This window comes from Bombina bombina, chromosome 7 (genome assembly GCF_027579735.1).
Source record: "Bombina bombina isolate aBomBom1 chromosome 7, aBomBom1.pri, whole genome shotgun sequence".
NCBI lineage: Eukaryota > Metazoa > Chordata > Amphibia > Anura > Bombinatoridae > Bombina > Bombina bombina.
In genome coordinates, this window is record NC_069505.1 from 387,954,461 (window position 1) to 387,980,614 (window position 26,154).

Genomic DNA, 26,154 nt, shown 5'->3' on the forward strand with positions numbered 1-26,154 from the left:
ACAAATAAAATGTAAGTGAAACACTTTTGGTTATATATGAGTAATCAATTACTGAGTGTCTAAAAAAGTGTAACAAAATTTACCATACCTTCTGTATTTTCTTCGAAAGGTTTTTCAATTACAGTAATCTGTCTATTTTCAAGTGTGACTATGGGCATCGGTGGGGATCCGGAAGTTTCATCACTAACAACCTCCATAGTCCTCAGATATTTAGGGCATCTTTTGTTTGTTTTTTCTCTCCTGTCTGATCCAATCAAAAAAATATATATATAAAATTAAGATTTCCTTTTGTTAAAAACAATTATATAGTGCACAATAGCGTTATTGCTAGATGACATTCTTTTTATTTGTGCCCCAAGAATGTATCCAGGCGCATAATAACAGGCATTCCACGATACCTTTTTGGGGCGCAAGCAAAAAAGAAAAAGTCATGTGGCAATCATTGCGCACTGTATAATTATCTTTCATTTTCGAGAACACAAATTAGCAATATTTGATGAAAGTGCATTGTTTTTGGACCCTTTCTTGGGGCATAATAATAAATTGAATCAAATATAATAGAATGTAACATATACCTTGATTCAAATATATATTTAATTCTTAGTGGACAGAAAATAATTTATCCTTATATTATACTTACATTCTCTAAGAAATCTTATAATCGATCGTTTTAATTCTTTGTCTCTTCGGCTTAGGTCCGAAAAGCGCTTAAGACAGTCGCGCTGGGTCCTTCTAAACCCAGCGACTCTGCGGACTCTACGGGTCATTTCGGACAAAATTATATTTCGCTGGTCTTGAATGACCCCATATACGCCCGCAATTCTTTTGGGGAAATATTTCCTCATGAAAGCAGTTATAATAATCAGCTCTCCAAGAGTGAATTTGGGCTTCCTGGCAAAAGGCATTTTACACTCTGATCCAAAAATAGGAAAACATGCGCTTTTATTGGATCATGTTTTTTTTGGTTGTTTTTATAATGTATAATTTAGACATTTAAGGTACCTTTGAAAAATTATGGATACTTAAATAAATATTTTTGCATCATTGTTTTTAGTATTTATGCTGCTTATGGCTTTTAATAATAATGTTTAACTGAGGGATTTATTTTTTTCAATTAATATGTTTATTTTATAAATATGTTTATGTAAGGCAAAGCACTAAAGAGACAAGGATGCTCTTTTCCTCCATCATAAAAGGATGCTCTTCTCCTACACTGTCTATGAATTTATTTTTTGCCATCAATTATTAGACATATTATTGTTGATTTTAAAGGGACAGACAAAACATGAATGTTTGTTGTTTAACAATGGTAGCTAATCCATATATAACACATTCAACAATTTTGAAGTTTTTGGGTTTGTACATTTGTATATAATGGACCTTTAATATAACAGTATTGGTTACACCATTATTTTAAAGGGACATCATATAAAAAAATGTTTAAACAATTGAATATGATGCAGCATAACTTTAAGATATTTTATGTTAAGATGTACTTAAAGGGACAATGTACCCAAAAAAATTATTTTGTGATTCACATTGAGCATGAACTTTAAATCAACTTTATAATTTACTCACATTATCAAATTGTATTCTTTCTCTTGGTATCTTTATTTGAAATGCAAGAATGTAAGTTTAAATGCCGGCCCATTTTTGGTGAACAAACTGGGTTGTCCTCGCTGATTGGTGGATAAATTCATCCACCAATAAAAAAGTCCTGTCCTGACTACTGAAACCAAAAAAAAAGCTTAGCTGGCTTCTTTTTCAAATAAAGATAGCAAGAGAACAAAGAAAAAATGATAATAGGAGTAAAATAGAAAGTTGGTCATTTACTTCCAGAAACAACACGTGCACAGTCTTTTTATATTTACAATTTTTGAGTCACCAGCTCCGAATGAGCATGTGCAATAGTTCACAGCATATATGTAGATGCATTTGTGATTGGCTGATGGCTGTCACATGATACCTAAAATAATTTATTTTTTATTTTTTTTGTTTATGAAAAGCACTATCTGAATCTTGAAAGTTTATTGCTTTTATGACTGTCCCTTTAATGGGTAATGATTTCCAGGCAACAATATACTGCCTCAAATAGTATATAAAGTGAACGTTAAAAATTGGATAGTAATAGCACATTCACTTAATATAGTATTTGAAACAGTATATTGTTGTCTGCAAAACATTAACCCATTAAAGGGACAGTCATAAAAGAAATAAACCTTCAAGATTCAGATAGGGGTTTTCATAAAAAAAAAAAAAAATTATCAACAATTCAGCTTTGTTCTTTTGGTATTCTTTTCAAATTTAATTTTCTTCAAAAACTGATGATTGATAAAATGAAGGGTTAAAGGGACATTATTGTGAAAATTCAACTTTTAAGATCCATATAGGCAATCAAATATTATTCTAATTATTTGAAGATTGTAGCGGAAAACCAATTAATTTAACCATGATGCTTTTGTCCAAAAAATAACAAGATAACCAAAAAAAATATGTATTTAACAATGTTTTTTAATGAACGATTAACAAAAAAATTAAATCGATAGGACTTGAACTGGATTCATTCTTCTCTATTTTCTTTAAACCGCATTTGATTCCTTTAAAAAGAAAAAAAATATATATAAATTTTAAAATGGGAAAAGCACAGACTAATTAAAAAAGGTATTGGTTAAAACTAGAATAAAATATACTAACATGAGAAATATCTAGCAACAAGGCTATTCCGAACTTCGACTCCACCAGTGGTGGAATCTCTTGAAGCATCAAGATCTTCATTGTTTTCATTATTACTGAGAACAGTGACATCCACATCTCCATCTTGCAGCGCTATGTTGTGCAAAATGCAGCACACCAAAATGATATCTGACACCTTGCACGGGTCATATTGCAGCACTCCACCGGATCTATCTAGACACCTAAATCTAGTTTTTAATAAACCATAGGTGCGCTCAATGGCTGACCGAGTCCTCCGATGAGCATCATTATATTTTTTCTGAGCGTCGGTTCTTGGATTTGTGAATTGCGTCATGAGCCAGTGCCGACAAGGATATCCACTGTCTCCTAACAAAGAAAAAGATTGTAAATAAATTAGAAAACATTTACAATAAAATAAAAAAAAGTCAAAAATAAAATGTGAAATAGACTATCAAATAAAGGAATAATATACATAATTAACTAATAGCCATCCATCAGGCATCTCTGCTGACAAACATCTGATAAAGTGCCGACTGTTGAAGAATATAATAGTCATGACATGACCCAGGAAAATTTGAGCGGACACTCATTATTTTGAGCTTTGCATCAGAAACCATTTGTACATTTAAGGAATGGTTATGTTTCCGATTTCTAAACTGCTCTTCTTTGTGTTGCGGAGGTCTCAATTGGATGTGTGTACAATCAATAGCCCCTAAGACATTGGGCATACCAGCAACTTTAAAAAAATTAGTTTTCAAACTTTGCCAACCTTCAGCATTATTAGGGAAATTAATAAATAATTTTAAATGCTTCAAAATAGCTTTGAGCACATGTGTCAGATGCCTTGAAAAAGAAGGTTGACTGAGGCCCACAACTATACTACTGACAGATTGGAAAGACCGGACCCAGTAGCCAAAAAATGGATAACTGCCAATAATTTTATCATTCCTGGAAGAGCATGGGTCCTTCCTGTCTTTGGGTCGATATCAGCTTCAACTAGATGATACAAATTAATTAAGGACTGTCTATTCAGTCGGAATCTTCTTTTTATTTCTTGTTCAGAAAGGGCTTCCAAACCAATTCTTAAATGAAAAATTCTTGGAACCCTTCTTCTTGTTTCTGGAACAAGAACAAAAAACAACTACTTGCGCTTTTCCACTATCTCGCAACCTCAAAATTGGTGAATATGGAAAAAGTGAATATGACATGCGACAATTTTGATAAATACAAGATAATTGCGAATAAAAAAGGGCGTGTATGAAAAGGGTATACATGTAATAGAAGTATTAGGCATTTCCAGACAATTGATTCTCAAAATTCGAAACTTGCGAGTGAACATAAGTCACTTTATTCGCATATCAGAGAAATAGAGACTTTTCTGGCGCATCAACTTTAAATAATAAATTTGTCGATATAATGTTAACTTTCATTTTATGAGAAAAATATGAGAATTTTCATATTCGGCGCTTGATAAATCTTGCCCAAAGTTACATTACAGCAAGTGAATAGTAATATGTTACAGTGGTTTTCCATGTATTCTTCAATTGCAGTGTAAAAATATTGTCTTGTTTCATGAGAAGACATAGGAACAGCAATGATTTAAGACTAAACAGACTAAGAATGGAAAAAAGGCAATTGTTTCAAACAATAATAGATCTTACTTCTAATTAAGAGGCTTAATCTTTATAAAATAGATTTTATTTCTGGTAGTGCATTATTTTGCTTGGGGGGGGGGGGGTGATCATAAAGTTGCTGAGATAGAAAGGTTTACATTTGAAATAAAAAGCCACATAAACAAAACCATCTGTACAGATGTGTAATTAGGCCATGTGAGAACAGACCTGCCATGTTTGTTTAGGGAAATGCCCTTTTATACCATTTCTATAAGAGATTATTATCTTGTTACTTCTTTAACATACCATATTCATCACAGTCACATTTATTTAGCCTTGTACTAATGAGTTTGTATACAGGGCATGTACCTTTATCCAAGAGCCCCATCACCAGAATAGCTGTCTGTCGCCCCTCATCTAATAATAGATCTTCTAGTTAAGGGGCTTTTCAAGTGTTTTGCCTTTTCTGTTGATGTGCTGCCCTAGGCACTGGTAATATATTGAGACTTTCCATGTATTGTTTTTTTTCTGTAGTTATACAGCTCTAGGCACTAGTAATTTGTTCAGACGTTGTAGGTTATTGGTGTTTAAGGCACTGGTAATATTTTTGTGGAACTTAAGCCAATGTGTTGTGTGCCAGATGAAGAAATAACAGAGACCAGACCAAATATACAAACAATGGCTAACCCTTCACAGGCTGATCTCTAATTCACTGCTAGCAGAACTTCCCTTACAGACAAAAGGAAAGTGAAGCTCTTGCTAAGTGTAACAGCTAATATAATCGGAACATTCCTAGATAGGAGAAATAGATCTGATAAGTCATTATTAATCACACCACCCAGCTCCTCCAATAGCAGGTGCAATGGGAAGGGGAGCAAACAATCACAATAACGCTAGTGTCATTATTGGCACCTCACTTGTAATCCTGCTCTTATTTGCACATTTCTTTCATGTTGGTTGAGTTGTTAGGCAAAATACAGACAAAGAAGAGTTTTATTTCTCTTAGAAAAACTAAGTCTTGTTTGTTACATTTCATGTGAGTTACCTGCAGACAAGACTATGTGACATTACAAATATTATTTAAAGATAAATGAGGTTTCTACCAGTATAAATTAGACTTGTGCGTGGCAGAAAAATTAGTTTTGGATGTTTTAGAATTTCGTTTTAGGATCGATTCAAATTCGGATACATTCGAATGCATTTGTTTCTGATTCATTCGGATTAAAATAAATTTGGATGTATTTGGTTCGGATTCGATTTGTAAATTCGGAAGTTCGGTATGTGTTAGTTTGGATGTGCTGTGTATTAGATTAGTATTATGTACTGTAATATTAGGTGTAACTCATAGCAGAGTGATATAACCTAATATACTGTAAACTACTAGTGTAATCGTGGTTAGTCCATGGCCATCCGAATGTAACAAATAAATCCAAACTAAATTGAATTTATTATTTATTTGAATTTTTATTTATTTGAATTTTATTATTTATTTATTTATTGGGATCTTTCTAACGCCGGTATTTAGAGTCGTGGCTGAAGTGAGCGTTAGAAATCTAACGACAAAAGTCCAGCCGCAGAAAAAAAACAGGAGTTAAGAGCTTTATGGGCTAACGCCGGTTTATAAAGCTCTTAACTATTGTGCTCTAAAGTACACTAACACCCATAAACTACCTATGTACCCCTAAACCGAGGCCCCCCCACATCGCCGCCACTCTATTAATTTTTTTTAACCCCCTAATCTGCCGACCACACACCGCCGCCACCTACGTTATCCCTATGTACTCCTAATCTGCTGCCCCTAATACCGCCGACACCTACATAATATTTATTAACCCCTAATCTGCCGCCCCCGCTATCGCTGACACCTGCATATTTTTTTAACCCCTAATCTGCCGCTCCGTACACCGCCGCAACCTACATTATACCTATGTACCCCTAATCTGCTGCCCCTAACACAGCCGACCCCTATATTATATTTATTAACCCCTAATCTGCCGCCCCCAACGTCGCCTCCACCTACCCACAATTATTAACCCCTAATCTGCTGACCGGACCACACCGCTACTATAATAAATGTATTAACCCCTAAAGCTAAGCTCTAATGCGAGCTCAATCTGATTGGCTGATCGGATCAGCCAATCGGATTGAACTTGAATCTGATTTCATCAGCCAATCAGAATTTTCCTACCTTAATTCCGATTGGCTGATAGAATCCTATCAGCCAATCGGAATTTGAGGGACGCCATCTTGGATGACGTCCCTTAAAGGAACCGTCATTTGTCGGGAAGTCGTCGGTGAAGATGGATGTTCCGCGTCGGCGGGATGAACTACATGGATCCAGGAAGAAAGAAGATTGAAGATGCCGCTTGATAGAAGACTTCAGTCTGATCATGGACCTCTTCAGCTCCCGCTTGGATGAAGACTTTAGCCGGATCATGGACATCTTCAGCCCCCCGCTTGGGCTTGGATCAAGACATCGGAGGCTCTTCTGGATCGATCGGTGAAGCCGGCGTGGTGAAGACAAGGTAGGGAGATCTTCAGGGGCTTAGTGTTAGGTTTATTTAAGGGGGGTTTGGGTTAGATTAGGGGTATGTGGGTGGTGGGTTGTAATGTTGGGGGGGGGTATTGTATGTTTTTTTTTTACAGGCAAAAGAGCTGAATTCTTTGGGGCATGCCCCGCAAAGGGCCCTTTTCAGGGCTGGTAAGGTAAAAGAGCTTTTCTATTTTAATTTTAGAATAGGGTAGGGCATTTTTTTATTTTGGGGGTCTTTGTTATTTTATTAGGGGGCTTAGAGTAGGTGTAATTATTTTAACATTGTTGTAATATTTTTCTAATGTTTGTAAATATTTTTTTATTTTTTGTAACTTAGTTCTTTTTTATTTTTTGTACTTTAGTTAGTTTATTTCATTGTATTTATTTGTAGGTATTGTATTTAATTAATTTATTGATAGTGTAGTGTTAGGTTTCATTGTAGATAATTGTAGGTAGTTTATTTAATTTATTTATTGATAGTGTAGTGTTAGGTTTAATTGTAACTTAGGTTAGGATTTATTTTACAGGTAATTTTGTAATTATTTTAACTAGGTAGCTATTAAATAGTTATTAACTATTTAATAGCTATTGTACCTGGTTAAAATAAATACAAAGTTGCCTGTAAAATAAATATTAATCCTAAAATAGCTACAATATAATTATAATTTATATTGTAGCTATATTAGGATTTATTTTACAGGTAAGTATTTAGCTTTAAATAGGAATAATTTATTTAATAAGAGTTAATTTATTTCGTTAGATTTAAATTATATTTAACTTAGGGGGGTGTTAGTGTTAGGGTTAGAGTTAGCTTTAGGGGTTAATACATTTATTAGAGTAGCGGTGCGGTCAGGTCGGCAGATTAGGGGTTAATAATTGTAGGTAGGTGGAGGCGACGTTGGGTGCGGCAGATTAGGGGTTAATAAATATAATATAAGGGTCGGCGGTGTTAGGGGCAGCAGATTAGGGGTACATAGGGATAATTTAGGTTGCGGCGGTGTACGGAGCGGCAGATTTGGGGTTAATAATAATATGCAGGGGTCAGCGATAGCGGGGGCAGCAGATTAGGGGTTAATAAATATAATATAGGGGTCTGCGGTGTTAGGGGCAGCAGATTAGGGGTACATAGGGATAACGTAGGTTGCGGCGGTGTACGGAGCGGCAGATTAGGGGTTAATAATAATATGCAGGGGTCAGCGATAGCGGGGGCGGCAGATTAGGGGTTAATAAGTGTAAGGTTAGGGGTGTTTAGACTCGGGGTACATGTTAGGGTGTTAGGTGCAGATTTAGGAAGTGTTTCCCCATAGGAAACAATGGGGCTGCGTTAGGAGCTGAACGCTGCTTTTTTGCAGGTGTTAGTTTTTTTTTCAGCTCAAACAGCCCCATTGTTTCCTATGGGGGAATCGTGCACGAGCACGTTTTTGAAGCTGGCCGCGTCCGTAAGCACCGCTGGTATCGACAGTTGCAGTGGCGGTAAATATGCTCTACGCTCCCTTTTTTGGAGCCTAACGCAGCCCTTCTGTGAACTCTAAATACCAGCGGTATTTAAAAGGTGCGGGGAAAAAAAAGCATGCGTAGCTAACGCACCCCTTTGGCCGCAGAACTCTAAATCTAGCCGTTAGGGTTTATTTTATAGGTAAGTATTTAGTTTTAAAAAGGAATAATTTAGTTAATGATAGTAATTTTATTTAGATTTATTTGAATTATATTTAAGTTAGGGGGGTTAGGGTTAGACTTAGGTTTAGGGGTTAATACATTTAGAATAGTGGTTTGGACGTTGGGGACAGCAGATTAAGGGTTAATAAGTGTAGGTAGGTTAAGGAGACATTGGGGCGGCAGATAAGGGGGTTAATAAATATAATGTAGGTGTCGGCGATGTTGGGGGCAGCAGATTAGGGGTTATTAAATATAATGTAGGTGGTGGCGATGTTGGGGGCAGCAGATTAGGGGTTAATAAATATAATGTAGGTGGCGGCGATGTCCGGAGCGGCAGATTAGGGGTTAATAAGTATAATGTAGGTGTCTGCACTGTTGGGGGCGGCAGATTAGGGGTTAATAAGTGTAAGATTAGGGGTGTTTAGACTTGGGGTTCATGTTAGGGTGTTAGGTGTAAATATAACTTTAGTTTCCCCATCGGAATCAATGGGGCTGCCTTACGACCAGCTCACCCCTGATTTAAGCAGCGCTGGTATTGGAGTGTGGTATGGAGCTCAATTTTGCTCTACGCTCACTTCTTGCCTGTTAACGCCGGGTTGGTAAAAACCTGTAATACCAGCACTGTAGGTAAGTGAGCGGTGAGAATAAACTGCACGTTAGCACCGCACAGCTCATAACGCAAAACTCGTAATCTGGCCGTTTGTTATTTTTGTAAGGTTAGGTTTTTGGTTTTCAGTAATCTTAGGGTTGTTTTATTCTCTGCAAGGGTATTTTTTTTATATTTTCTGTAATCTTAGTTTTGTTTTTTCAGTAATCTTAGGGTTTTTTATTTTCTCCTGTTAAGTGTAGTCAGTCCACGGGTCATCCATTACTTATGGGATTATATCTCCTCCCTAACAGGAAGTGCAAGAGGATCACCCAAGCAGAGCTGCTATATAGCTCCTCCCCTCTACGTCATACCCAGTCATTCTTTTTCACCTAACTAATAGATAGGACGTGTGAGAGGACTGTGGTTATTAAAATTAGTTTTTATATCTTCAATCAAAAGTTTGTTATTTTAAACAGCACTGGAGTGTGTTGTTTTTTCTCAGGCAGCATTAGAAGAAGAATCTACCTGAGTTTGTGTATGATCTTAGCGGTCGTAACTAAGATCCATTTGCTGTTCTCGGCCATTCTGAGGAGTGAGGTAACTTCAGAACAGGGGACAGCGGGCAGGGTTCACCTGCAAAGAGGTATGTTGCAGTATATTATTTTCTAAGGAATGGAATTGACTGAGAAAATACTGCTAATACCCATATAATGTAAGTGCAGCCTTAAATGCAGTAGTAGCGACTGGTATCAGGCTGATATGTATGTATGTTTACACTGAGGTATTTCTGGGGAATGGAACTTCACTAAGAAAATACTGTATACATTTAACTTATATTTGAGCCCCCACTGCAGCGAAAGCGACTAGCAGCAGGCTTATTAATATCATTTCATAATTTTATTTTTAAAACGTTTACTGGCATGTTAATCGTTTTTCTCTGAGGTACTTGGTGATAAAACTTTTTGGGCATTATTTTTCCACATGGCTGTCGTTTATTTATGAATAAAATCAGTTTACTGAGCTTCCCCACTGTTATAATATGAGTGGGAGGGGCCTATTTTGGCGCTTTATTGCGCAGTAAGAATTCAGTCACAGTCTTCCTATTCCTTCCTCCATGATCCAGGACGTCTCTACAGAGCCCAGGGGTCTCCAAAACTAGTTTTGAGTGAGGTAATCACTCACAGCAGACCTGTGAGACTGTGCTTTTGACTGTGATAAAACGTTTATATTAATCTGTTATCCGTTTTTTGGGTACTAAGGGGTTAATCATCCATTTGCTGGTGGGTGCAATCCTTTTCTAACTTAATGCATTTACTGTGAAAATTTGGTTGCTATAACTAATTTGGTTCATTGTTATTTCAACTGTGACAGTTTATTTGTGCTTCTTAAAGGCACAGTAACGTTTTTTATATTGCTTGTAAATTTATTTCAAAAGTATTTTCCAAGCTTGCTAGTTTCATTGCTAGTTTGTTAAACATGTCTGACACAGAGGAAACTCTTTGTGCAATATGTTTAAAGGCCAATGTGGAGCCCAATAGAAATTTGTGTACTAATTGCATTGATGCTTCTTTAAATAAAAGCCAATCTGTACATGTAAAGAAAATTTCACCAGACAACGAGGGGGAAGTTATGCCGACTAACTCTCCTCACGTGTCAGTACCTTCGTCTCCCGCTCAGGAGGTGCGTGATATTGTGGCGCCAAGTACATCAGGGCGGCCCATACAAATCACTTTGCAAGACATGGCTAATGTTATGACTGAAGTATTATCTAAATTGCCAGAATTTAGGGGTAAACGCGACCACTCTGGGAGGAGAACAGAGTGCGCTGATAATATTAGAGCCATGTCTGATACTGCGTCACAATTTGCAGAACATGAGGACGGAGAGCTTCATTCTGTGGGTGACGGATCTGATCCAAGTAAACTGGACTCAGACATTTCAAATTTTAAATTTAAGCTTGAGAACCTCCGTGTTTTGCTAGGGGAGGTATTAGCGGCTCTGAATGATTGTAACACGGTTGCAATTCCAGAGAAAATGTGTAGGCTGGATAAATATTTTGCGGTACCGACGTGTACTGACGTTTTTCCTATTCCTAAAAGGCTTACAGAAATTATTAACAAGGAGTGGGATAGACCTGGTGTACCCTTTTCTCCCCCTCCTATATTTAGAAAAATGTTTCCAATAGACGCCACCACACGGGACTTATGGCAGACGGTCCCTAAGGTGGAGGGAGCAGTTTCTACTCTGGCTAAGCGCACCACTATCCCGGTGGAGGATAGCTGTGCTTTTTCAGATCCAATGGATAAAAAGTTAGAGGGTTACCTTAAGAAAATGTTTGTTCAACAAGGTTTTATATTACAACCCCTTGCATGCATTGCGCCTGTCACGGCTGCGGCGGCATTCTGGTTTGAGTCTCTGGAAGAGACCATTAGCTCAGCTACATTGGATGAGATTACAGACAAGCTTAGAGTCCTTAAGCTAGCTAATTCATTTATTTCCGATGCCGTAGTACACTTAACTAAACTTACGGCTAAGAATTCCGGATTCGCCATTCAAGCGCGCAGAGCGCTGTGGCTTAAATCCTGGTCAGCCGATGTGACTTCTAAATCTAAATTGCTTAACATTCCTTTCAAAGGGCAGACATTATTCGGGCCCGGTTTGAAAGAAATTATCGCTGACATTACTGGAGGTAAGGGCCATGCCCTGCCTCAAGACAGGGCCAAACCAAGGGCTAAACAGTCTAATTTTCGTGCCTTTCGTAACTTCAAGGCAGGAGCAGCATCAACTTCCTCCGCTCCAAGACAGGAAGGAACTGTTGCTCGCTACAGACAGGGCTGGAAACCTAACCAGTCCTGGAACAAGGGCAAACAGGCCAGGAAGTGAGGGCCCCCGATCCGGAAACGGATCTAGTGGGGGGCAGACTTTCTCTCTTCGCCCAGGCTTGGGCAAGAGATGTCCAGGATCCCTGGGCGTTAGAGATCATATCTCAGGGATATCTTCTGGACTTCAAAGCTTCTCCTCCAAAAGGGAGATTTCATCTTTCAAGGTTGTCAGCAAACCAGATAAAGAGAGAAGCGTTTCTACGCTGTGTACAAGACCTTTTACTAATGGGAGTGATCCATCCAGTTCCGCGGTCGGAGCACGGACAAGGGTTTTACTCAAATCTGTTTGTGGTTCCCAAAAAAGAGGGAACCTTCCGACCAATTTTGGACTTAAAGATCCTAAACAAATTCCTAAGAGTTCCATCGTTCAAAATGGAAACTATTCGGACAATCTTACCTATGATCCAAAGGGGTCAATACATGACCACAGTGGATTTAAAGGATGCCTACCTTCACATACCGATTCACAAGGATCATTATCGGTACCTAAGGTTTGCCTTCCTAAACAGGCATTACCAGTTTGTAGCTCTTCCCTTCGGGTTAGCCACGGCTCCAAGAATCTTTACAAAGGTTCTGGGCTCTCTTCTGGCGGTACTAAGACCGCGAGGAATTTCGGTAGCTCCGTACCTAGACGACATTCTGATACAAGCATCAAGTTTCCAGACTGCCAAGTCCCATACAGAGTTGGTTCTGGCATTTCTAAGGTCGCATGGGTGGAAGGTGAACGTAGAAAAGAGTTCTCTATTGCCACTCACAAGAGTTCCCTTCTTGGGGACTCTTATAGATTCTGTAGAAATGAAAATTTACCTGACAGAAGACAGGTTAACAAAACTTCTAAATGCTTGCCGTGTCCTTCATTCCATTCAACACCCGTCAGTGGCTCAATGCATGGAGGTAATCGGCTTAATGGTAGTGGCAATGGACATAGTACCTTTTGCACGCCTGCATCTCAGACCACTACAATTGTGCATGCTAAGTCAGTGGAATGGGGATTACTCAGATTTGTCCCCTATGCTGAATCTGGATCAAGAGACCAGAGATTCTCTTCTATGGTGGCTTTCTCGACCACATCTGTCCAGGGGGATGCCCTTCAGCAGGCCAGATTGGACAATTGTAACAATAGACGCCAGCCTACTAGGTTGGGGCGCTGTCTGGAATTCCCTGAAGGCTCAGGGATCATGGACTCAGGAGGAGAGTCTCCTTCCAATAAACATTCTGGAATTAAGAGCAGTTCTCAATGCTCTTCTGGCTTGGCCTCAGCTAGCAACTCTGAGGTTCATCAGGTTCCAGTCGGACAACATCACGACTGTGGCTTACATCAACCATCAGGGAGGGACAAGGAGTTCCCTAGCGATGATGGAAGTCTCAAAGATAATTCGCTGGGCAGAGTCTCACTCTTGCCACCTGTCAGCGATCCACATCCCAGGCGTGGAGAACTGGGAGGCGGATTTCCTAAGTCGCCAGACTTTTCATCCGGGGGAGTGGGAACTTCACCCGGAGGTATTTGCACAACTGCTTTGGCGTTGGGGCAAACCAGATCTGGATCTCATGGCGTCTCGCCAGAACGCCAAGCTTCCTTGTTACGGATCAAGGTCCAGGGACCCGAGAGCGGTTCTGATAGATGCTCTGACAGCACCTTGGGTCTTCAACATGGCTTATGTGTTTCCACCCTTCCCGATACTTCCTCGACTGATTGCCAGGATCAAACAGGAGAGAGCATCAGTGATTCTAATAGCGCCTGCGTGGCCACGCAGGACCTGGTATGCAGATCTAGTGGACATGTCGTCCTGTCCACCATGGTCTCTGCCTCTGAGACAGGACCTTCTGGTTCAGGGTCCTTTCAAACATCCAAATCTAATTTCTCTGAGGCTGACTGCATGGAGATTGAACGCTTGATTCTATCAAAGCGTGGATTCTCGGAGTCAGTGATTGATACCTTAATACAGGCTAGGAAACCTGTTACCAGGAAAATATACCATAAAATATGGCGTAAATACTTACATTGGTGCGAATCCAAGAGTTACTCATGGAGTAAGGTTAGGATTCCTAGGATATTGTCTTTTCTACAAGAAGGCTTAGAAAAGGGTTTATCTGCTAGTTCGTTAAAGGGACAGATCTCAGCTCTGTCCATTCTTTTACACAAGCGTCTGTCAGAAGTTCCAGACGTTCAGGCTTTTTGTCAGGCTTTGGCCAGGATTAAGCCTGTGCTTAAAACTGTTGCTCCGCCATGGAGCTTAAACTTAGTTCTTAACGTTTTACAGGGTGTTCCGTTTGAACCCCTTCATTCCATTGATATCAAGCTGTTATCTTGGAAAGTTCTGTTCTTAATGGCTATTTCCTCGGCTCGAAGAGTCTCTGAGTTATCAGCCTTACATTGTGATTCTCCTTATCTGATTTTTCATTCAGACAAGGTAGTTCTGCGTACTAAACCTGGGTTCTTACCTAAGGTAGTCACTAACAGGAATATCAATCAAGAGATTGTTGTTCCTTCATTGTGCCCTAATCCTTCCTCAAAGAAGGAACCACTTCTGCACAATCTGGACGTCGTCCGTGCCCTGAAATTCTATTTGCAGGCAACTAAAGATTTTCGACAAACTTCTTCCCTGTTTGTCGTTTATTCTGGACAGAGGAGAGGTCAAAGGGCTTCGGCTACCTCTCTCTCCTTCTGGCTTCGTAGCATAATACGTTTAGCCTATGAGACTGCTGGACAGCAGCCTCCTGAAAGAATTACAGGTCATTCTACCAGAGCTGTGGCTTCCACTTGGGCCTTTAAAAATGAGGCCTCTGTTGAACAGATTTGCAAGGCTGCAACTTGGTCTTCACTTCACACCTTTTCAAAATTTTACAAATTTGACACTTTTGCTTCTTCGGAGGCTGTTTTTGGGAGAAAGGTTCTTCAGGCAGTGGTTCCTTCCATGTAAAGGTCCTGCCTGTCCCTCCCGTCATCCGTGTACTTTTAGCTTTGGTATTAGTATCCCATAAGTAATGGATGACCCGTGGACTGACTACACTTAACAGGAGAAAACATAATTTAAGCTTACCTGATAAATTCCTTTCTCCTATAGTGTAGTCAGTCCACGACGCGCCCTGTTTTTACGGCAGGTCTAAATTTTAAATTAAACTCCAGTCACCACTGCACCCTATAGTTTCTCCTTTCTCGTTTGGTTTCGGTCGAATGACTGGGTATGACGTAGAGGGGAGGAGCTATATAGCAGCTCTGCTTGGGTGATCCTCTTGCACTTCCTGTTAGGGAGGAGATATAATCCCATAAGTAATGGATGACCCGTGGACTGACTACACTACAGGAGAAAGGAATTTATCCGGTAAGCATAAATTATGTTTTATGTAATGTTTGGGTTTTTTGTAATGCAGGTTTTTTTTGTTTGTAATTTTTGAATGCTTTTTAGGTAGTTAGTATATTTTTAATTTTATTTCAGTGTATTTTAATTGGGGTTAAGTTAGGGGGTGTCAGGTTACGGGGCTTTGTTTTTAGTTTAATGCTTTGTGCTGTGGGGGTAAAAGGATTAGGGGTTAATAGGTTAATTGGGTGTTTGCATTGTGGGGGCTGGCAGATTAGGGGCTAATAGGTTAATTGGGTGTTTGCATTGTGGGGGGTTGGCGGATTAGGGGTTAACAAGTTAATTAGGTGTTTGCAATGTCGGGGGATGGCGGTTTAGGGGTTTATATGTTTTATTAGTGATTGCGATGTATGGGGATGACGGTTTAGGGGTTAATAAATGTTATCAGTGATTGCGATGTATGGGGATGGCGGTTTAGGGGTTAATATGTTTATTTAGTATTTGTGATGTGGGGGATGGTTTTAAATGGTGTTTTAACATTTGGGTTAAAAAAAATTCCGGTTTAGATTTTTACGTGTGACTTCAACATTTTTTTTTTATGTTTATGTTACGCGTGCAATATGATATACTGGCGTAAGCTACTGTGGAACATAAAAGGGCCATAAAGATCACATTATGGGGGTTGGGGTCCATATTGCTATGCTGAATGTTAAATATTACATTTCCCAACATCCCTGTCTCTCACTGCTGATATATATAAAAAAATGGCCATTTTCAAGCATCTTGACATTGACTTCAACCCCATTAGACTGCCACATTCAACTCTCTGTCCCTATACTACTAACTCCTTAAGGTGCTACACTGTCCCTGTTACCTACTCACCCACTCTGCACACATTCAGGGAGGGGTTTCTATAAGAAACACCACATTTTGACCCAACAGCCACTTTATCTACAGTGGAGGGTTATAATGGGAGTCACACATATATTGCAGCAATGAGGCTGAGCCAGTCAAGAATGCAGGACAGCTAACCGGCCAATTATCCCTAGTAAACTAACTGGTATTTATAGTTCTCAATCCAGGACATTTTTAACTTAGGGAGGCTTCAAACAGTTTTCTTTCACCCCTATATCAGAGCAACATCAAACTTGTTGAACTGGTCATTTTCATCTGAGACAACAGACAGTAAAAGATGTTTTGTGATCCAGAAGTTTAAATATTATATCTCCCAGCATGCCTTTCTCCAGAACTGCCAACTAATTTGCATAGTCGGTAAAGTCAGACAAAGTTACATTACAGCAAGTGAATAGTAATATGTTACAGTGGTTTTCCATGTATCTGCAATTGCAGTGTAAAAATATTGTCTTGTTTCATGAGAAGACATAGGAACAGCAATGATTTAAGACTAAACAGACTAAGAATGGAAAAAAGGCAATTGATTCAAACAATAATAGATCTTACTTCTAATTAAGAGGCTTAATCTTTATAAAATAGATTTTATTTCAGGTAGTGCATTATTTTGCTTGGGGTGGGGGGGATGATCATAAAGTTGCTGAGATAGAAAGGTTTACATTTGAGATAAAAAGCCACATAAACAAAACCATCTGTACAGATGTGTAATTAGGCCATGTGAGAACAGACCTGCCATGTTTGTTTAGGGAAATGCCCTTTTATACCATTTCTATAAGAGATTATTATCTTGTTACTTCTTTAACATACCATATTCATCACAGTCACATTTATTTAATGTTAATCGGAACATTCCTAGATAGGAGAAATAGATCTGATAAGTCATTATTAATCACAACCCCCAGCTCCTCCAATAGCAGGTGCAATGGGAAGGGGAGCAAACAATCACAATAACGCTAGTGTCATTACTGGCACCTCACTTGTAATCCTGCTCTTATTTGCACATTTCTTTCATGTTGGTTGAGTTGTTAGGCAAAATACAGACAAAGAAGAGTTTTATTTCTCTTAGAAAAACTAAGTCTTGTTTGTTACATTTCATGTGAGTTACCTGCAGACAAGACTATGTGACATTACAAATATTATTTAAAGATAAATTAGGTTTCTACCAGTATAAATTAGACTTGTGCGCGGCAGAAAAATTAGTTTTGGATGTTTTAGTATTTCTTTTTAGGATCGATTCAAATTCGGATACATTCAAATGCATTTGTTTCTGATTTATTCGGATTAAAATAAATTTGGATGTATTTGGTTCAGATTCGATTTGTAAATTCGGAAACTCGGTATGTGTTAGTTTGGATGTGCTGTGTATTAGATTAGTATTATGTACTGTAATATTAGGTGTAACTTATAGCAGAGTGATATAACCTAATATACTGTAAACTACTAGTGTAATCGTGGTTAGTCCATGGCCATCCGAATGTAACAAATAAATCCAAACTAATTTGAATTTATTATTTATTATTTATTTATTTATTTATTTATTGGGATCTTTCTAACGCCGGTATTTAGAGTCGTGGCTGAAGTGAGTGTTAGAAATCTAACGACAAAACTCCAACCGCAGAAAAAAAACAGGAGTTAAGAGCTTTATGGGCTAACGCCGGTTTAAAAAGCTCTTAACTACTGTGCTCTAAAGTACACTAACACCCATAAACTACCTATGTACCCCTAAACCGAGGCCCCCCCACATCGCCACCACTCTATTAAATTTTTTTAACCCCTAATCTGCCGACCGCACACCGCCGCCACCTACGTTATCCCTATGTACCCCTAATCTGCTGCCCCTAATACCGCCGACACCTACATAATATGTATTAACCCCTAATCTGCCGCCCCCGCTATCGCTGACTCCTGCATATTTTTTTTAACCCCTAATCTGCCACTCCATACACCGCCGCAACCTACATTATACCTATGTACCCCTAATCTGCTGCCCCTAACACAGCTGACCCCTATATTATATTTATTAACCCCTAATCTGCTGCCCCCAACGTCGCCTCCACCTACCTACAATTATTAACCCCTAATCTGCCGACCGGACCACACCGCTACTATAATAAATGTATTAACCCCTAAAGCTAAGCTCTAATGCGAGCTCAATCTGATTGGCTGATCGGATCAGCCAATCGGATTGAACTTGAATCTGATTGGCTGATTTCATCAGCCAATCAGAATTTTCCTACCTTAATTCCGATTGGCTGATAGAATCCTATCAGCCAATCGGAATTCGAGGGACGCCATCTTGGATGACGTCCCTTAAAGGAACCGTCATTTGTCGGGAAGTCGTCAGTGAAGATGGATGTTCCGCGTCGGCGGGATGAACTACATGGATCCGGAAGAAAGAAGATTGAAGATGCCGCTTGATAGAAGACTTCAGTCGGATCATGGACCTCTTCAGCTCCCGCTTGGATGAAGACTTTAGCCGGATCATGGACATCTTCAGCCCCCCGCTTGGGCTTGGATCAAGACATCGGAGGCTCTTCTGGATCGATCGGTGAACCCGGCGTGGCGAAGACAAGGTAGGGAGATCTTCAGGGGCTTAGTGTTAGGTTTATTTAAGGGGGGTTTGGGTTAGATTAGGGGTATGTGGGTGGTGGGTTGTAATGTTGGGGGGGGGGGTATTGTATGGTTTTTTTTTACAGGCAAAAGAGCTGAATTCTTTGGGGCATGCCCCACAAAGGGCCCTTTTCAGGGCTGGTAAGGTAAAAGAGCTTTTCTATTTTAATTTTAGAAAAGGGTAGGGCATTTTTTTTATTTTGGGGGTCTTTGTTATTTTATTAGGGGGCTTAGAGTAAGTGTAATTAGTTTAAAATTGTTGTAATATTTTTCTAATGTTTGTAAATATTTTTTTATTTTTTGTAACTTAGTTCTTTTTTATTTTTTGTACTTTAGTTAGTTTATTTCATTGTATTTATTTGTAGGTATTGTATTTAATTAATTTATTGATAGTGTAGTGTTAGGTTTCATTGTAGATAATTGTAGGTAGTTTATTTAATTTATTTATTGATAGTGTAGTGTTAGGTTTAATTGTAACTTAGGTTAGGATTTATTTTACAGGTAATTTTGTAATTATTTTAACTAGGTAGCTATTAAATAGTTATTAACTATTTAATAGCTATTGTACCTGGTTAAAATAAATACAAAGTTGCCTGTAAAATAAATATTAATCCTAAAATAGCTACAATATAATTATAATTTATATTGTAGCTATATTAGGATTTATTTTACAGGTAAGTATTTAGCTTTAAATAGGAATAATTTATTTAATAAGAGTTAATTTATTTTGTTAGATTTAAATTATATTTAATTTAGGGGGGTGTTAGTGTTAGGGTTAGACTTAGCTTTAGGGGTTAATACATTTATTAGAGTAGCGGTGCGGTCCGGTCGGCAGATTAGGGGTTAATAATTGTAGGTAGGTGGAGGCGACGTTGGGGGCGGCAGATTAGGGGTTAATAAATATAATATAGGGGTCGGCGGTGTTAGGGGCAGCAGATTAGGGGTACATAGGGATAACGTAGGTTGCGGTGGTGTACGGAGCGGCAGATTAGGGGTTAATAATAATATGCAGGGGTCAGCGATAGCGGGGGGCAGCAGATTAGGGGTTAATAGATATAATATAGGGGTCTGCGGTGTTAGGGGCAGCAGATTAGGGGTACATAGGGATAACGTAGGTTGCGGCGGTGTACGGAGCGGCAGATTAGGGGTTAATAATAATATGCAGGGGTCAGCGATAGCGGGGGGCGGCAGATTAGGGGTTAATAAGTGTAAGGTTAGGGGTGTTTAGACTCGGGGTACATGTTAGGGTGTTAGGTGCAGACTTAGGAAGTGTTTCCCCATAGGAAACAATGGGGCTGCGTTAGGAGCTGAACGCTGCTTTTTTGAAGGTGTTAGTTTTTTTTTCAGCTCAAACAGCCCCATTGTTTCCTATGGGGGAATCGTGCACGAGCACGTTTTTGAAGCTGGCCGCGTCCGTAAGCACCGCTGGTATCGAGAGTTGCAGTGGCGGTAAATATGCTCTACGCTCCCTTTTTTGGAGCCTAACGCAGTCCTTCTGTGAACTCTAAATACCAGCGGTATTTAAAAGGTGCGGGGGGAAAAAACATGCGTAGCTAACGCACCCCTTTGACCGCAGAACTCTAAATCTAGCCGTTAGGGTTTATTTTATAGGTAAGTATTTAGTTTTAAAAAGGAATAATTTAGTTAATGATAGTAATTTTATTTAGATTTATTTGAATTATATTTAAGTTAGGGGGGATAGGGTTAGACTTAGGTTTAGGGGTTAATACATTTAGAATAGTGGTTTGGACGTTGGGGATGGCAGATTAAGGGTTAATAAGTATAGGTAGGTTAAGGAGACATTGGGGCGGCAGATTAGGGGTTTAATAAATATAATGTAGGTGTCGGCGATGTTGGGGGCAGCAGATTAGGGGTTATTAAATATAATGTAGGTGGCGGCGATGTTGGGGGCAGCAAATAAATACAAAGTTGCCTGTAAAATAAATATTAATCCTAAAATAGCTACAATATAATTATAATTTATATTGTAGCTATATTAGGATTTATTTTACAGGTAAGTATTTAGCTTTAAATAGGAATAATTTATTTAATAAGAGTTAATTTATTTTGTTAGATTTAAATTATATTTAATTTAGGGGGGTGTTAGTGTTAGGGTTAGACTTAGCTTTAGGGGTTAATACATTTATTAGAGTAGCGGTGCGGTCCGGTCGGCAGATTAGGGGTTAATAATTGTAGGTAGGTGGAGGCGACGTTGGGGGCGGCAGATTAGGGGTTAATAAATATAATATAGGGGTCGGCGGTGTTAGGGGCAGCAGATTAGGGGTACATAGGGATAACGTAGGTTGCGGTGGTGTACGGAGCGGCAGATTAGGGGTTAATAATAATATGCAGGGGTCAGCGATAGCGGGGGGCAGCAGATTAGGGGTTAATAGATATAATATAGGGGTCTGCGGTGTTAGGGGCAGCAGATTAGGGGTACATAGGGATAACGTAGGTTGCGGCGGTGTACGGAGCGGCAGATTAGGGGTTAATAATAATATGCAGGGGTCAGCGATAGCGGGGGCGGCAGATTAGGGGTTAATAAGTGTAAGGTTAGGGGTGTTTAGACTCGGGGTACATGTTAGGGTGTTAGGTGCAGACTTAGGAAGTGTTTCCCCATAGGAAACAATGGGGCTGCGTTAGGAGCTGAACGCTGCTTTTTTGCAGGTGTTAGGTTTTTTTTCAGCTCAAACAGCCCCATTGTTTCCTATGGGGGAATCGTGCACGAGCACGTTTTTGAAGCTGGCCACGTCCGTAAGCACCGCTGGTATCGAGAGTTGCAGTGGCGGTAAAAATGCTCTACACTCCCTTTTTTGGAGCCTAACGCAGTCCTTCTGTGAACTCTAAATACCAGCGGTATTTAAAAGGTGCGGGGGGAAAAAACATGCGTAGCTAACGCACCCCTTTGACCGCAGAACTCTAAATCTAGCCGTTAGGGTTTATTTTATAGGTAAGTATTTAGTTTTAAAAAGGAATAATTTAGTTAATGATAGTAATTTTATTTAGATTTATTTGAATTATATTTAAGTTAGGGGGGATAGGGTTAGACTTAGGTTTAGGGGTTAATACATTTAGAATAGTGGTTTGGACGTTGGGGATGGCAGATTAAGGGTTAATAAGTGTAGGTAGGTTAAGGAGACATTGGGGCGGCAGATTAGGGGTTTAATAAATATAATGTAGGTGTCGGCGATGTTGGGGGCAGCAGATTAGGGGTTATTAAATATAATGTAGGTGGCGGCGATGTTGGGGGCAGCAGATTAGGGGTTAATAAATATAATGTAGGAGGCGGCGATGTCCGGAGCGGCAGATTAGGGGTTAATAAGTGTAAGATTAGGGGTGTTTAGACTTGGGGTTCATGTTAGGGTGTTAGGTGTAAATATAACTTTAGTTTCCCCATCGGAATCAATGGGGCTGCCTTACGACCAGCTCACCCCTGATTTAAGCAGCGCTGGTATTGGAGTGTGGTATGGAGCTCAATTTTGCTCTACGCTCACTTCTTGCCTGTTAACGCTGGGTTGGTAAAAACCTGTAATACCAGCACTGTAGGTAAGTGAGCGGTGAGAATAAACTGCACGTTAGCACCGCACAGCTCATAACGCAAAACTCGTAATCTGGCCGTTTGTTATTTTTGTAAGGTTAGGTTTTTGGTTTTCAATAATCTTAGGGTTGTTTTATTCTCTGCAAGGGTATTTTTTATATTTTCTGTAATCTTAGTTTTGTTTTTTCAGTAATCTTAGGGTTTTTTATTTTATGTAATGTTTGGGTTTTTTGTAATGCAGGTTTTTTTTGTTTGTAATTTTTGAATGCTTTTTAGGTAGTTAGTATATTTTTAATTTTATTTCAGTGTATTTTAATTGGGGTTAAATTAGGGGGTGTCAGGTTACGGGGCTTTGTTTTTAGTTTAATGCTTTGGGTGTTTGCATTGTGGGGGCTGGCAGATTAGGGGCTAATAGGTTAATTGGGTGTTTGCATTGTGGGGGGTTGGCGGATTAGGGGTTAACAAGTTAATTAAGTGTTTGCGATGTCGGGGGATGGCGGTTTAGGGGTTTATATGTTTTATTAGTGATTGCGATGTATGGGGATGGCGGTTTAGGGGTTAATACATTTTATTAGTGATTGCGATGTATGGGGATGGTGGTTTAGGGGTTAATATGTTTATTTAGTATTTGTGATGTGGGGGATGGTTTTAAATGGTGTTTTAACATTTGGGTTAAAAAAAATTCCGGTTTAGATTTTTACGTGTGACTTCAACATTTTTTTTTTATGTTTATGTTACGCGTGCAATATGATATACTGGCGTAAGCTACTGTGGAACATAAAAGGGCCATAAAGATCACATTCTGGGGGTTGGGGTCCATATTGCTATGCTGAATGTTAAATATTACATTTCCCAACATCCCTGTCTCTCACTGCTGATATATATATATAAAAAAATGGCCATTTTCAAGCATCTTGACATGGACTTCAACCCCATTAGACTGCCACATTCAACTCTCTGTCCCTATACTACTAACTCCTTAAGGTGCTACTTTCCCTGTTACCTACTCACCCACTCTGCACACATTCAGGGAGGGGTTTCTATAAGAAACACCACATTTTGACCCAACAGCCACTTTATCTACAGTGGAGGGTTATAATGGGAGTCACACATATATTGCAGCAATGAGGCTGAGCCAGTCAAGAATGCAGGACAGCTAACCGGCCAATTATCCCTAGTAAACTAACTGGTATTTATAGTTCTCAATCCAGGACATTTTTAACTAAGGGAGGCTTCAAACAGTTTTCTTTCACCCCTATATCAGAGCAACATTAAACTTGTTGAACTAGTCATTTTCATCTGAGACAACAGACAGTAAAAGATGTTTTGTGATCTAGAAGTTTAAATATTATATCTCCCAGCATGCCTTTCTCCAGAACTGCCAACTAATTTGCATAGTCGGTAAAGTCAGACAAAGTTACATTACAGCAAGTGAATAGTAATATGTTACAGTGGTTTTCCATGTATCTGCAATTGCAGTGTAAAAATATTGTCTTGTTTCATGAGAAGACATAGGAACAGCAATGATTTAAAACTAAACAGACTAAGAATGGAAAAAAGGCAATTGTTTCAAAAATAATAGATCTTACTTCTAATTCATAAAATAGATTTTATTTCTGGTAGTGCATTATTTTGCTGGGGGGGGGTGATCATAAGTTGCTGAGATAGAAAGGTTTACATCCTATATTATAAAAGGCAAGTGTTTGTCTGAAGCCGTCATGCGCAGTAGAGACAAACACTTGGCCTTAGATCCTCGCACGCGCACCTCGGCACAGCTGACAGCTGACAGACTGTACCTCGCACGCGCACCCTCACCGCACGCGCACCCTCGCACCCACACACCCACATTGTACCTCGCACACGCACCCTCGCATCCACACACCCACAAACTTGCCCGCACGCCACTTAGCCTATCCCCACATACAAAGCCATTAACACTTAGCCATTGTACCTCGCATGCGCACACTCTCACCCACAAACTTGCCCGCATGCCACTTAGCCTATCCCCACATACTTAGCCATTAACACTTAGCCATTGTACCTCGCACGTGCACACTCGCACCCACAAAGAACGCGCACGCGCACCCTTGCACACACACACACTTAGCACGCATGCGCACGCGCACCCTCGCACCCACGCGCACGCAAACATAGCCTCAGCGCGAGCTACCGGCGCGAGTAGTCGCGTGACTAGCAGTTGAAAGCGTTGCGAGGCTTCACAAAACTTAATACAAATATGCAACGCAGTGATAGAAAGGTCATTTGAAAGGTCCGGACTTATCTATGTGCTACACAGCACATACAAAACACATATTTTAATTTTAAAAACAATCATTTGCTCTGTACTTAAAAAAAATTGGGTCTGGACTTATGTAGACAGGGGAGAGAGAGAGGGGGGAGGAGAGAGAGAGACAGGGGAGAGAGAGAGACAGGGGAGAGAGACAGGGGAGAGAGAGAGAGAGACAGGGGAGTGAGAGAGACGGGAGTGAGAGAGACAGGGGGGAGAGAGTGAGAGAGACAGGGGGAGAGAGTGAGAGAGACAGGGGGGAGAGAGTGAGAGAGACAGGGGGGAGAGAGTGAGAGAGACAGGGGAGAGAGAGTGAGAGAGACAGGGGAGAGAGAGTGAGAGAGACAGGGGAGAGAGAATGAGAGAGAGAGACAGAGGAGAGAGAGAGAGAGACAGGGGGGGAGAAAGAGGGGAGAGAGAGAGATAGGGGAGAGAGAGAATATAAAAATAAAACCACACGGCCCGTGTGAACGGGCTTTAGGACTAGTTTGAAATAAAAAGCCACATAAACAAAACCATCTGTACAGATGTGTAATTAGGCCATGTGAGAACAGACCTGCCATGTTTGTTTAGGGAAATGCCCTTTTATACCATTTCTATAAGAGATTATTATCTTGTTACTTCTTTAACATACCATATTCATCACAGTCACATTTATTTAGCCTTGTACTAATGAGTTTGTATACAGGGCATGTACCTTTATCCAAGGGCCCCATCACCAGAATAGCTGTCTGTCGCCCCTCATCTAATAATAGATCTTCTAGTTAAGGGGCTTTTCAAGTGTTTTGCCTTTTCTGTTGATGTGCTGCCCTAGGCACTGGTAATATATTGAGACTTTCCATGTATTGTTATTTTTCTGTAGTTATACAGCTCTAGGCACTAGTAATTTGTTCAGACGTTGTAGGTTATTGGTGTTTAAGGCACTGGTAATATTTTTGTGGAACTTCAGCCAATGTGTTGTGTGCCAGATGAAGAAATAACAGAGACCAGACCAAATATCCAAACAATGGCTAACCCTTCACAGGCTGATCTCTAATTCACTGCTAGCAGAACTTCCCTTACAGACAAAGGGAAAGTGAAGCTCTTGCTAAGTGTAACAGCTAATATAATCAGAACATTCCTAGATAGGAGAAATAGATCTGATAAGTCATTATTAATCACACCACCCAGCTCCTCCAATAGTGGGTGCAATGGGAAGGGGAGCAAACAATCACAATAACGCTAGTGTCATTATTGGCACCTCACTTGTAATCCTGCTCTTATTTGCACATTTCTTTCATGTTGGTTGAGTTGTTAGGCAAAATACAGACTAAGAAGAGTTTTATTTCTCTTAGAAAAACTAAGTCTTGTTTGTTACATTTCATGTGAGTTACCTGCAGACAAGACTATGTGACATTACAAATATTATTTAAAGATAAATGAGGTTTCTACCAGTATAAATTAGACTTGTGCGCGGCAGAAAAATTAGTTTTGGATGTTTTAGAATTTCGTTTTAGGATCGATTCAAATTCGGATACATTCAAATGCATTTGTTTCTGATT